General features: G+C 38.7%; 1 protein-coding gene across 5 annotated transcripts in view; it reads right to left on the bottom strand.

Moving 5' to 3' along the window:
- Positions 1–12,546, bottom strand: part of ELF1 (E74 like ETS transcription factor 1) — a 117,841-nt gene that overhangs the window by 44,790 nt on the left and 60,505 nt on the right. The gene's annotated exons all lie outside the window — the stretch shown is intronic.

Raw genomic sequence — 12,546 nt, forward strand, 5'->3', positions numbered from 1 at the left:
CACACAACTCCCCAACCAGGGATCGAACCTGTACCCCCTGCACTGGAAGGTCAAGTCCCAACTGCTAGACTACCAGGGAAGTCCCAATACACACTGCAATCAGTCCCCTCACTTCTCCAATATCCTGTTTTTTTTTTATAATTATGTACCTTCTATATCATGATGTAGATAAATATTACATTATAGCCAGTGGCTCTGTATAAGGGAAAAATGATTCAAATTCTTGGTAATAATTACAATCGTCAAAGTCCTTCCTTAATCTGATTAAAAAGAAACTCATTACAAGGCTGTGTAAAAAGTATCCTCCAGTTTCTATCTTTGAGAGCTCGTCACTAAACAATAAACTAGAATAAAATAAAACTAAAATGATGTTCTTAATACGGAGGGGGTAAGGGTGGTGATGATGATGATGAAAACAGTTCCTCTGTCAAGGACTTCATGTGGCTCCTGCCAGTTACCCCCACAACAATGTGCCGCTGCTTTGCTGACACTTGTCAGCCAGAGGCAGAGCTGAAACCTGGGCCCAGGCAATCTGACTCCAGAGTCCACAAGCTTAATCACTGATAGACTGCAAGCACTGGATCTTACAGATAAACTACAGTCATAATGAAAGTTTCATCACAGCTAAAGTATGGGTTTTAAATACACACACACACACACACACACACACATACACACACACACATTTCCTAACATACACTGCGTTAGAGCTACAGCTGAAAAAATTAGTTATTTCTGTTGGCTTCAGTAGAGATGAGTGTTTCTAAAGAAGCCTTTTCTCTTGTACAGCACCATGAAAAATAGAAAGGTCTAAGTAAAATGTTTTTTTCTCCAGACTTCCCCAAGATAATGTTTGAAATTCCACTGTAAACCCCTGTGAAGTTGACTTAGCTAAGTCTAATCTCATTTTTTAGGTCTTTCATGACAATTGGCCTTATTTAGTCTTTGCCCAGAGTTTTCCCTTCTCAGCCAAGATAAATTACAACTTGGCCACGCATCTTGAAGAAAGTAAAACAATTATTGAAAACAACCTGAGGGTTTTATTTTGCTTTTTTAACTAGAGTACCCTCTTAAAAAGTTTAAAAGTGCCCTCTTAAAAGTACTGGTGGCGGGTATGTATATGTGTATGTGTGTGTGTAGCTAGCTGAGTATGAACAGAGTCAATTATGGGTTAAAAAAAAAAAGGTAAATTTTGGGACGTGTAGTAAGTTTTAACCAGGTTTAAATATTTACTTGCAAACTAACTAGGCAACATCACAACAGTCACTACTGGACTGATAAACGTTCTAAATACACAGATTCTATGGAACTCAAAGAATTTAAATATAATCATATTTAAAGAGGTAATTCCTACTTCTAAAAGATGAAGTTTGACAAGACACTTACATATGCATAATTCACAAAATAAAATGAAGCACAATATTTGTGAATATGGTAGTTTGGCTACAACGAAACTAAGAATGAAATATCACACTAGCTGATCACAGACAATGACAGAAATCAGTCACTCTGAACAATTCCAGATCAAACTATGTCAAAAGAAACTTAACACGTTACAATGTCAAAGGAGAGTACTCCCCTACAGAATGAATCTCCCAGATTTTTAAAATCCTGAATAACAAATTTATTGGCTTATCCTAGAAACATGTCAGTAATATGCAAGTATCAAAGAAAAAATAAGAAAACATTTTTGCTAAAAAGAGGGTGAATGAATTTGTCTGGTATCCAAGTCATAAAAACTGCCTTCATTTCCTCCCTTATCCAAGACAACTGAGTGATAGAGAGTTCAGAGGGCAACATGACAAACTTTACCGCGTTTTTGTTATTTACCTCAGGTCATTAATACAGCAACTACCACATTTATTGACTGCTTCCTTTGTGCCAGGCTCTTACTAAATGCTTTACGTAAACATTTAAAGCTCATAACCTTGGGACACAGCTTTCACTTTTGGTAGAGGAAATCAGAGTTCAGTGCAATTTAAAATCTTGTCTCAAGTCACATAGCTAGTAAGTGGCAGAGCCCCGTTTCCAAGTTGATACTTTTGATGTATCACATCACAAAGACTCTTCATTGACAAGAGGTGGGAGCAGATTAAACAGATAAGCTCACAGATAGATCTCTGGTCATTAAAATTCTTCTTTCCAAGAAAATAATTGCATAATATTAGGAATTCTGGTTACTGTGTTAAAAAAAATTCTGCCTGTATTCTACTTATTTAATCAGGCATATTAGATTTATGAACATTATTAGGGGCATCGCTTTTTTAAATTCACATTTTAACAAACGTTTAACAATTAGTTTTCTTTTTACTTCACTAACTCAAGGACATTATCTTCATCAATAATCTCCAAATAGTATTGAAGATGACAATGGCTTTAAAAAAGGGAAAGGCCAGTAACACCGTAATACCATCTGCTTATATAATGTCTTATTCTATATGTGTTATGTGTTAAGTGAAATAGAAAGGGGGCAAAACATTTCAAGATTATATAGCTAGGTTCGTGAAGCGTTCCATATTTTTAAAAGAAAAAAAAAAAAGATTATATAGCTAAACTGAGTTACATCAAAGAGGTACTATTTACTCAGCAAGGCTGCTCTGGGTAACAAGAGTACTTACTTTCTGGGAGATCAGAGATTGCTAATTCTATTCTTTCTCTCTCTCTCTCTGTCACACACACACACACACACACAAATCTGATCAACACAAACCTCACTGAAAAAACAGCATTCTTTTGAAAGGTATATAAAGTGTATAACTACAATGTAGTATTAACAATACAATGGAACATTATTCAGTAACAAAAAGAAGGCAGTACTGCTTGATGCTACAACAGGAATGAACTCCACAAACACTCTACTAAGTGAAAGAAGTCAGTCATAGGAGACCACATACTGCATGCCACTTATAGAAATATGCAGAAGAGTCAAATCCACAGAGACAAAAAGTAGGTTAGTGGTTGCCAGTGGCGGGGGGACATGGAGGGAAGAATACCGCATGAATGAGTACAGGCTTCTTTTGGAGGTAATAAAAATGTTCCAAAGTTGGTTATGGTGATGGATGCACAACTCTGTTTAAATACTAAAAGCCACTGAATTACACATTTTAAATAGGTAAATTATATGGCATGTAAGTTATATCTTCACCAAACTGTTACTTAGGGAATTTCGTGGTGGTCCAGTGGTTAGGACTCTGTGCTTTCACTGCCTAGGGCCTGGGTTCAATCCCTGGTCAGGAAACTAAGATCCCTCAAGGCAGGTGGTGTGGCCAAAAAAAAGAGGCAAAACTGAAGAAATCCTTGTTATCAAATAGAATGAATAACATTTTCCTTTTGCTAATATAAAAAATGCAAAGTATAATATTCTTCCACATTTAAAACTACTTTTTTTTTTTTTTTTTTACCATTTACATGTATCAGGGGCTGGCATTATCCAAATAAAGTTGTGTAAGGCACAAGCTGCCTTGCAAATCCCAGCTTTAGTATTTGTAGTCAAGTTGCTCTCCTTCTCTGAACATCACTTACCCTTCTGTAAAGTAAGAATCAGAATACTTCAATTCAATTCAATTTCAAAGATTGCTGTAAGGATTAAATAGGATAATCTCTGCAAAGCACACAGCAGAGTATGCAGAGCAAAATGCTAAGTCAACACGAGTTGCTAAAATTCAAACTGAATTGTTTCTGGAGCCAAACTGGTCCATGTCCTACCCTATACAATGATCTCATCCATATTCATTTTAAGATGTTGTCACAGGGCCTCAGTGTGATGGTTGGAGGATATTTAGAGGAAACCTCTACAAAAGAGAATAGTAAGTTCCTACTCCCCTCACTAACTCTCCTTTCTTACCAACTATCAGCTTCCTTGCTGCCAACAGTTGGTAGGGAGACAAGACAGGCCAAACTCCAGGCCACGGGTAGGGTTGGCCCTTCACATAATCTGCCTTATTCAAAGTTAGACTTTTCCCAAAGATAATATGGCTTGTCACTGGGGGCTCTATCGCATAACCCCTTTGATAAAGGCTTTGCAAAATGTACAGAAAAGAACAAGCAATCAACATCCCTGGTGGCACAGTGGATGAGGGTCCACCTGCCAGCACAGGTGGGTTCAATCCCTGGTTGGGGAAGGCTCCAAATGCCGTGGAGCAACTAAGCCCATGTGCCTCAACTACTGAGCGTATGGCCAGAGCCCACGGACTGCAACTCTGGAAGCCCATGCATCCAGAGCCTGTGCTCTGAAACAAGAGAAATGACCATAACGAGAAGCCCACAAAGAGGAGCCCCACTCGCCGCAACTTGAGAAAGCTCATGCAAAGCAACGAAGACCAGTGCAGCCAAAAATGAAAAACCTTTTAAAAAGAAAAAGAAATAAGCAACCTCTGCAGGCTAGTTTTACAGATGGTCAAACTTTTAATATATCTGATAAATGTGAACTGCCAAGATTAAGAATGGGGGTGAAAGGAACAGATAGAGCAGTCGGTATACCTGGAACTCTAAGTAAATAACAGAGGATCTAGCCTATCCATGTACAGGTTAGTAACATCATTTCAACTTCCTGTCTCCACAACACCGGTGCTGAACAAGTTACACACAGAACACTGTCAACACATTCCTTCTACTCTAAGGTAAACTAACTTCCTGGCTTAACAGAATTTTACCATTTCAACTAAAAAATGGCAGGTTGATGTGATCTATACTTTTCTCAGTCAACAAAATATGACCTTATTCTCAAGACACAATCATGTCAAAAACTCCCTCTCTACAACTCAAATGAGTATCTCAAGAAATGTGAAAACTTTCAATGGATACTTACTTATTGATAATTTCAATAACAAAACTTAAGTTATATGTGGTGGCTTTCACTAAACACACTTAACAGAATAGTTCCAAATACATTTTCAGAAAACAAAACAAAACTCCATGAATATTTGTTTCTGATCTTGGAATTGTGCTGACATGCCACACTGCCCATGCACTAGGTGAGAATGTGGACAAACAGGTCCCAGGGGGAAAAAAAAATTGTAGTCAAGAGAGAGTGGGGCAAGATATCACCCTTCATTCAAAGGCCTTCTGACGCAATAAGGGCCAGAAAAGAAACAAACATATACATCCCACATCATTTTGCCAATAGGATTAAGAAAAGAAAAATCTCTAAGACGACTCAGCCAATCAATGTATTATTGGTTCAGTCACTCAGACGTGTCCAGCTCTTTGCAACTCCATGGACTGCAGCACGCCAGGCTTCCCTGTCCATCACCAACTCCCTCATGTGCATCGAGTCGGTGATGCTGTCCAATCATCTCATCCTCTGTTGTCCCCTTCTTCTTCTGCCTTCAATCTTTCCCAGCATCAGGGTCTTTTCCAATGAATCAACTCTTCGTATCAGGTGGCCATAGTACTGGAGTTTCAGCTTCAGCATCAGTCCTTCCAATGAATATTCGGGACTGATATCCTTTAGGATGGACTAGTTGATCTCCTTGCTGTCCAAGGGACTCTCAAGAGTCTTCTCCAGCACCACAGCTCAAAAGCATCAATTCTTCAGTGCTCAGCTTTCTTTATAGTCCAACTCTCACATCCATATATGACTACTGGAAAAACCACAGCTTAGACTAAATGGATCTTTGTCAGCAAAGGAATGTCTCTGCTTTTTAATATGCTGTCTAGTTTGGCCATAACTTTCCTTTCAAGGAGCAAGCATCCTTTGATTTCATGCCTGCAGTCACCATCTGCAGTGATTCTGGAGCCCCGAAAATAAAGTCTGTCACTGTTTCCATTGTTTCTCCATCTGTTTGCCATGGAGTGATGGAACTGGATGCCATGATCTTAGTTTTTTGAATGTTGAGTTTTAAGCCAGCTTTTTCATACTCCTCTTTCACTTTCATCAAGAGGCTTCTTAATTCCTCTTCACTTTGTGCCATAAGGGTGGTGTCATCTGAGTACCTGAGGTTACTGATATTTCTCCTGGCAACCTTGATTTCAGCTTGTGCTTCATATAAATTATTTTAAAGGCATGGAGACTACTAAGAGGGGAAGGCAACCCTTTCTTCAAGTAGCACTTATCTGGGAAGTTAATGTATATATAAAAAATTTAACATGGCAAATGTATGACGATGACAATAAGTCATGTAGGAATAACAGAATAAAGTTGTTAATTACTTAAGAGATGATTTTAGGTTAAGCTCCCAGAATAAGTAGGTTTTGTCCCAAGATTCTGAAAGGTGGTTAGAACTTAGAAGAGGTAACAGGTATGGATGTGGAAGGTTAAACAGCGGGGAAGCAGGAAAGCATCTGGGAAAATCATACAGCAGGCTGGCAAGACTAACACAGTACTAGAAAGCAAACAGCCTGAAACAGCCGCACTGTGAACAGCTTCTAAGCCAAAATTACAGTGTTTAGACTGATTATACGGTCAAGAGAAATCGATCAAAAGTTCTGGTACATTCTATGCTTTTCAAACATGTCCTCTTCCTCATCTGTCAAATAAACGAGATCTTCCTTCAAGATCCAGCTCTCCAAATGTAATTTCCACAGGGAAGCTTTCCCAAAGTTGCAGTGCCGTCCAAGGCTCCCTTCTCTGTATCCACAGCACTTTGGGCTAACCTCTGCTACACTGTATATGAAAGCGTTAGTCACTCAGTCGTGTCCAACTCTGCGCGACCCCATGGACTGCAGCCCACCAGGGTCCTCTGTCTGTGGAATTTTCCAGGCAAGAATTGACTGGAGTGGGTTGCATTTCCTCTTCCAGGGGCTCTTCCTGGCTCAGGGATCGAATACATGTCTCTTATATCTCCTGCATTGCAGGCAGATTCTTTACCGTCTGAGCCACCAGGGAAGTTACACTGAACAGTGATTCCAAAACACTGCGTGAGAATTAATGGGCAGCTTGGTGAAAAGACGGCAAGCACTGTTTATCCTTTAGCCTCTGGGAATCAGCACTCAGGCCACACTAGTTGATACCCTAAGAACAAAAGCCATAAGGCCATGTTCTTACACAGATGGGATTTTATAAAAATATTTGTTTCACTTTCCCTATCATGTCATCAACCTTCTCCCTGGTGGAGCTAAGTCTATTAAGCACAAATAACTATGATATGCTAAATTCTACTTTTAGAACCAACAACTAAAAAACAGAAGTATAATTAATGTATCAAAATTATAAGAATTATGCATTAAAGTACCAGCTGTTTTTCACACAATTAACTTCTAGAATATTTGAGCATATAGTCAATTTTCCTTCTCTTTAGAAACTTATGTCCACAACCTTCAGCTTTCTTTTTATTCTTATACATTCACCAGGCAAACATACCTGTTCAATAAGGTCAAACAAGGCACCTTCAAATAAAAGTATACTATAATTCAGTACTGATGGTGTGGCTCTCCCACAGAAGTATCTTATCTCACCTAACAAACAGACAAAGCTTGGAACAGACATCAAGAATACACTTTTAAATGGCTTGTCAGAAATACTGTATATTAATGCATATATATGGAACTTAGAAATACAGTAACAACAATCCTATATGCAGGGTAGCAAAGGAGACACAGACATAAAGAATAGACTTTTGGACTCAGTGGGAGAAGGTGAGGGTGGGATGATTTGAGAGGACAGCACTGAAACATGTATATTACCATATGTAAAACAGATGGCCACTGCCAAGTTCAATGCTTGAAGCAGGGCACCCAAAGCCAGCGCTCCAGGACAACCCAGAGGAATAGGGTGGGGAAGGGACGGGGGAGGTGGGTTCAAGAAGGGCGGCGGGGGGAACACATGTATACCTGTGGCTGATTCATGCTGATGCATACGTGAAAAAAAAAACCATCACAATATTGTAATTATTCTCCAATTAAATAAATAAATTAAAAAATAAATAAATGGCTTGTCAGCATCAACAATATTGATATTTCCTTTCCAATACCCCCTTCTTCATCCCTGCCCAAAGGAATTCTTCCATGCAATTCTGAAAAGAGTAGGAATTAATATAAGGGGAAATGATCAAGGTGGTGGCAACCACACGTTAATGGTGTAAGTTTCTTTAGACAAATACACTAATAACCACGAACCATAACTAAAAGCAGGAAATACATTCTAATCTGGTGCCTTCAAAAGAGTGATTTTATAAAGACCAACCAATTAAGCCAATATAGGATCAAAAAACAGAGCAAATTATTTTAAAGACACAAATATTTTTTAACTTTGAAAAGTCAAAATCCCAATAGAGTTATATAACTTAACAGGTCAGTCCTAAAATTCATTCAAAACTCTACCCCAATTTTTGGAAGGGGAGGAAGAATATCTGAAAAGATATCAAACCTATGAAGTGATACTAATAAAAAGCAATGTGATATTGGCACAATACAAAACAGGTAAATGTAATAAAATACACTAGACAAGTTCAAAACTAGTCTATACATATGGTAACTTAGCATATAACAACAGTAGCAGTCTTAGTGTAGAAATCATAAAACTCAATAAATGGTGAAGAGCCAACATCCCCATTTATAGGCATGGAGAGTTGTCCCATTCCTATATCTTGCATCCTATAAAAGCAGTATTCATATGGACTAAGGCATTAAACCTATAAAATATAAAAAGAATAGTCAATAGTGTTAGGGGTAAGAAAAGCTTTCCTAAAGAAAAATCACCCCCCAAATTGGTAAATTTTATGATATAAATAGGCATCTTTGGTGGCTCAGACTGTAAAGAATCTGCCTGCAGGGTGGGAGACCTAGGTTTGATCCCTGGGTTGGGAAGATCCCCTGGAGAAGGAAATGGCAAGCCACTCCAATATTCTTGCCTGGAGAATTCCACAGACAGAGGAGCCTGGTGGGCTACAGTCCACGGGATTGCAAAAAGTCTGACATGACTGAGCAACTAACACATGATGTAAATATTTTAAATTTCCACAGGGCACAAGACACCATGCTGCTAAAAGACAGCACCAGATCGGGACGATATACGCACACTGTCTGCCACAAAGAGACAGTTAACCATTAGCTGTGTAATGAATCGGAAGACAATGACACTGATGTAAATTCAGAACACATAAAGAACTCCAACCAGGCAAAAGGAATTAGTAATTCAAAGAAAATTCACATTAACAATCAATAAAGTTAATGGAACATCCCATAACCTCACTACTAGTAGTCAATGCAAATTAAATGGAAAAATGTAATTTTCACCCAAAAGACCGACCAAAAAGAAGAAAGGATTTGTTAGTGATATACTGTTATGGTATTCTTAGAGAGATAGGAGTAACAGACCACCTGACCTGCCTCTTGAGAAACCTGTATGCAGGTCAGGAAGCAACAGTTAGAACTGGACATGGAACAACAGACTGGTTCCAAATCGGCAAAAGAGTACATCAAGGCAGTATATTGTCATCCTGCTTATTTAACTTATATGCAGAGTATATCATGAGAAACGCTGGGCTTGATGAAGCACAAGCTGGAATCAAGATTGCCGGGAGAAATATCAATAACCTCAGACATGCAGATGACGCCACCCTTATGGCAGAAAGCAAAGAACTAAAGAGCCTCTTGATGAAAGTGAAAGAGGAGAGTGAAAAAGTTGGCTTAAAGCTCAACATTCATGGCATCTGGTCCCACCACTCCATGGCAAATAGATGGGGAAACAGTGACAGACTTTATTTTGGGGGGCTCCAAAATCAGTGCAGATGGTGACTGCAGCCATGAAATTAAAAGACATGTGCGTGCTCCTTGGAAAGAAAGTTATGACCAACCTAGACAGCATATTAAAAAGCAGAGACATTCCTCTGCCAACAATGGTCTGTCTATTCAAAGCTGTTTTTCCAGTAGTCATGCATGGATGTGAGAGTTGGACCATAAAGAAAGCTGAGCGCAGAAGAATTGATGCTTTTGAACTGTGGTGTTGGAGAAGACCCTTGAGAGTCCCTTGGACTGCAAGGAGATCCAACCAGTCCATCCTAAAGGAGATCAGTCCTGAATGTTCATTGGAAGGACTGATGCTGAAGCTGAAACTCCAATACTTTGGCCACCTGATGCAAAAAGCTGACTCATTGGAAAAGACCCTGATGCTGGGAAAGATTGAAGGCAGGAGGAGAAGGGGACGACAGAGGATGAGATGGTTGGATGGCATCACCGACTCGATGGACATGAGTTTGAGCAAGCTCCAGGAGTTGGTAATGGACAGGGAGGCCTGGAGTGCTGCAGTCCATGGGGTTGCAAAATGTTGGACACGACTGAGCAACTGAACCCAACTGTTATGGTAGCAGAAAGTGATACAGCTTTCTCAAGAATGATTTGATAGTACGTTTAACTTATACTTTTAGTAAACTCAGTAATTCTACTTTTTAAAATCAACTACAGAAATAGTCATACAAGTGTACAAAGATATACTATACATACATGTGAACACACATGTGTAATAATGAAATGACATGGTTCAGTAAATATTACTATATGCTAGGCATGGTTCTAAGAACTTTATGTGTATCGACTCATTTAATTTTCACAATAAGTCTACCTATAGAATCAAGTCTGTTATTATCATCTCCCTCTTGCAGATAAGGAAACTAAGACACAGAGAAGTTAAGTAACTTGCCCAAAGTCACAAAGGTAATAAGCAGCGAAGCAAGAATTCAAATCCAGGTGCTCTGACTTCAGCATCTGAGCTCTTAACCATTATAAGCTTACTGCCTCCCAAACCAGGATATTCATTTATAATATAATAGCAAAATATTGGGACTAGCCAATTGTCCGTGATCAAATACTGGTAAAATAAATTATGATCCATCCACTATGTGGAAAAAGAAATGATGCAATGCTGGGGTAGGTACACGCAAGTATTTGTAATACATTAAGTGAAAATAAGTCACAAAAAAGATACTGCATTCTTTCATTTGTATCTTAAAAATAACTTCTGTATATAGGTTGGTATGTATAGATATTGTTCTTTCCTTTAGACCTTTGTTCAAAAAGTTACATATCAAATAGTTAATAATGGTATCTTCTGAGAACAGGATTAGGGGAAGTAAGTGTAAAGGGATTTTCATGATTCACTTTGTATCTTTGCATTGGGCTACTTATTTTATAGTTGGCATGTTCTTACTTTTAAACCAAAAACAACTTGAAGCAAATGAAAAGCAATGAAGTAGAGTAGTATCTACCTAATAGCTAAGAAAAGATGGTAATAAGCCTGATACTACTTGATCTGCATGAGTCAAGTTAAGTTTCCTATACTCCTGGCCACAGATGGAAAAACCCTAAACCTGACCAGTTCATTATAATACCATATGATCAGCATGCATCATGGTAACAGTATTCAAAATCATTAATGAAAGTCAAAGTGCTTGGGTTCAAGCTGCAGCTCCACTGTTTACTAACTGTATCACTTCAGGTAAGTAAACCTATTTTCTCAATTTCCTCATTGTAAAATAGGGATGAGAGTGTCTGCCCACGTTTCACATTTGTAAAGTCCTTAGAGTAACTTCTGCAAAAACTAATAAATACTCATTTTGTTAGATGAAAAATAAATGATGTTGTCCTTCAGTCACTAAGACATGTCCAACCCTTGGCGACCCCATGGACTGCAGCACACCAGGCTTCCCTGTCCTTCACCATCTCCCGGAGTTTGCTCAAATTCATGTCCACTGAGCTGGTGATGCTAGCTAACCATCTCATCCTCTGCCGCCCTCTTCTCCTTTTGCCTTCAATCTTTCCCAGCATCAGGATCTTTCCAATGACTTTTAAACAAATAAATAACTTAAGAAAAATCATATACATTTGAAGGTATGTGTACATCTCCCTACCCAAAGACATTAATAACCTCTCCAAGTTAAACTAAGTACATCATCTCATATACAGTAAAGGGTGGGTACTATCTTGTTTCCTACGGCTATACAGACACATGTATGAATACCTCACCGTAACATAAAACGTGCTTCTCATGGTCAAAGAGCATCAAAGCCAGTGCAGTGGAAGTGTGCTAGCGAGCGGCTCAGAGCTCTGTCCCGTGGCCACACCCCAAGAGCAAACCTCACCACATCAAGCCTCAGATCTTTCATCTTCCAGGCCTGCACAGTAAACACACTGTTTTCAAACCTTAACAGAAACATTCTATTTCAAGACAAATTCAAAACACTTTCTCCTCCTAACATGTCTTTTCTATTGTTCCTAGATTAAACTGTTTTTCACTGGGATGCAATCCCTTGCTTCACACTCTTTCCTTCCTTAGCAAAAGTTCATCTTGATTTTAAGGCACCTTAATCCAAATTCTCACCCTTTGTAGGTTTACTTATAAATTTTTCTTCTGTCTCTGCATTCGACAGTACAATAGCAAGAACTGAGAAATTATAATGCCCTGCCAAAAGTCAGAATCACCTAGAATAAAAGCATGATATGTTACTATTGGCCTATTAAAGTCAGGTATTTAGAATTAGGCTTATTTCAGTATTTATATCAACTTTATAGACATATTTTAAACCTACTAGCTCTCAAAATATTTCTCCCAGTATACTGAACCTCTCTTACACATGACTTCTCTCACATCACATCTTACATTTCCAAATAACC

This window comes from Dama dama, chromosome 30, assembly GCF_033118175.1.
Source record: "Dama dama isolate Ldn47 chromosome 30, ASM3311817v1, whole genome shotgun sequence".
Taxonomy (NCBI): domain Eukaryota; kingdom Metazoa; phylum Chordata; class Mammalia; order Artiodactyla; family Cervidae; genus Dama; species Dama dama.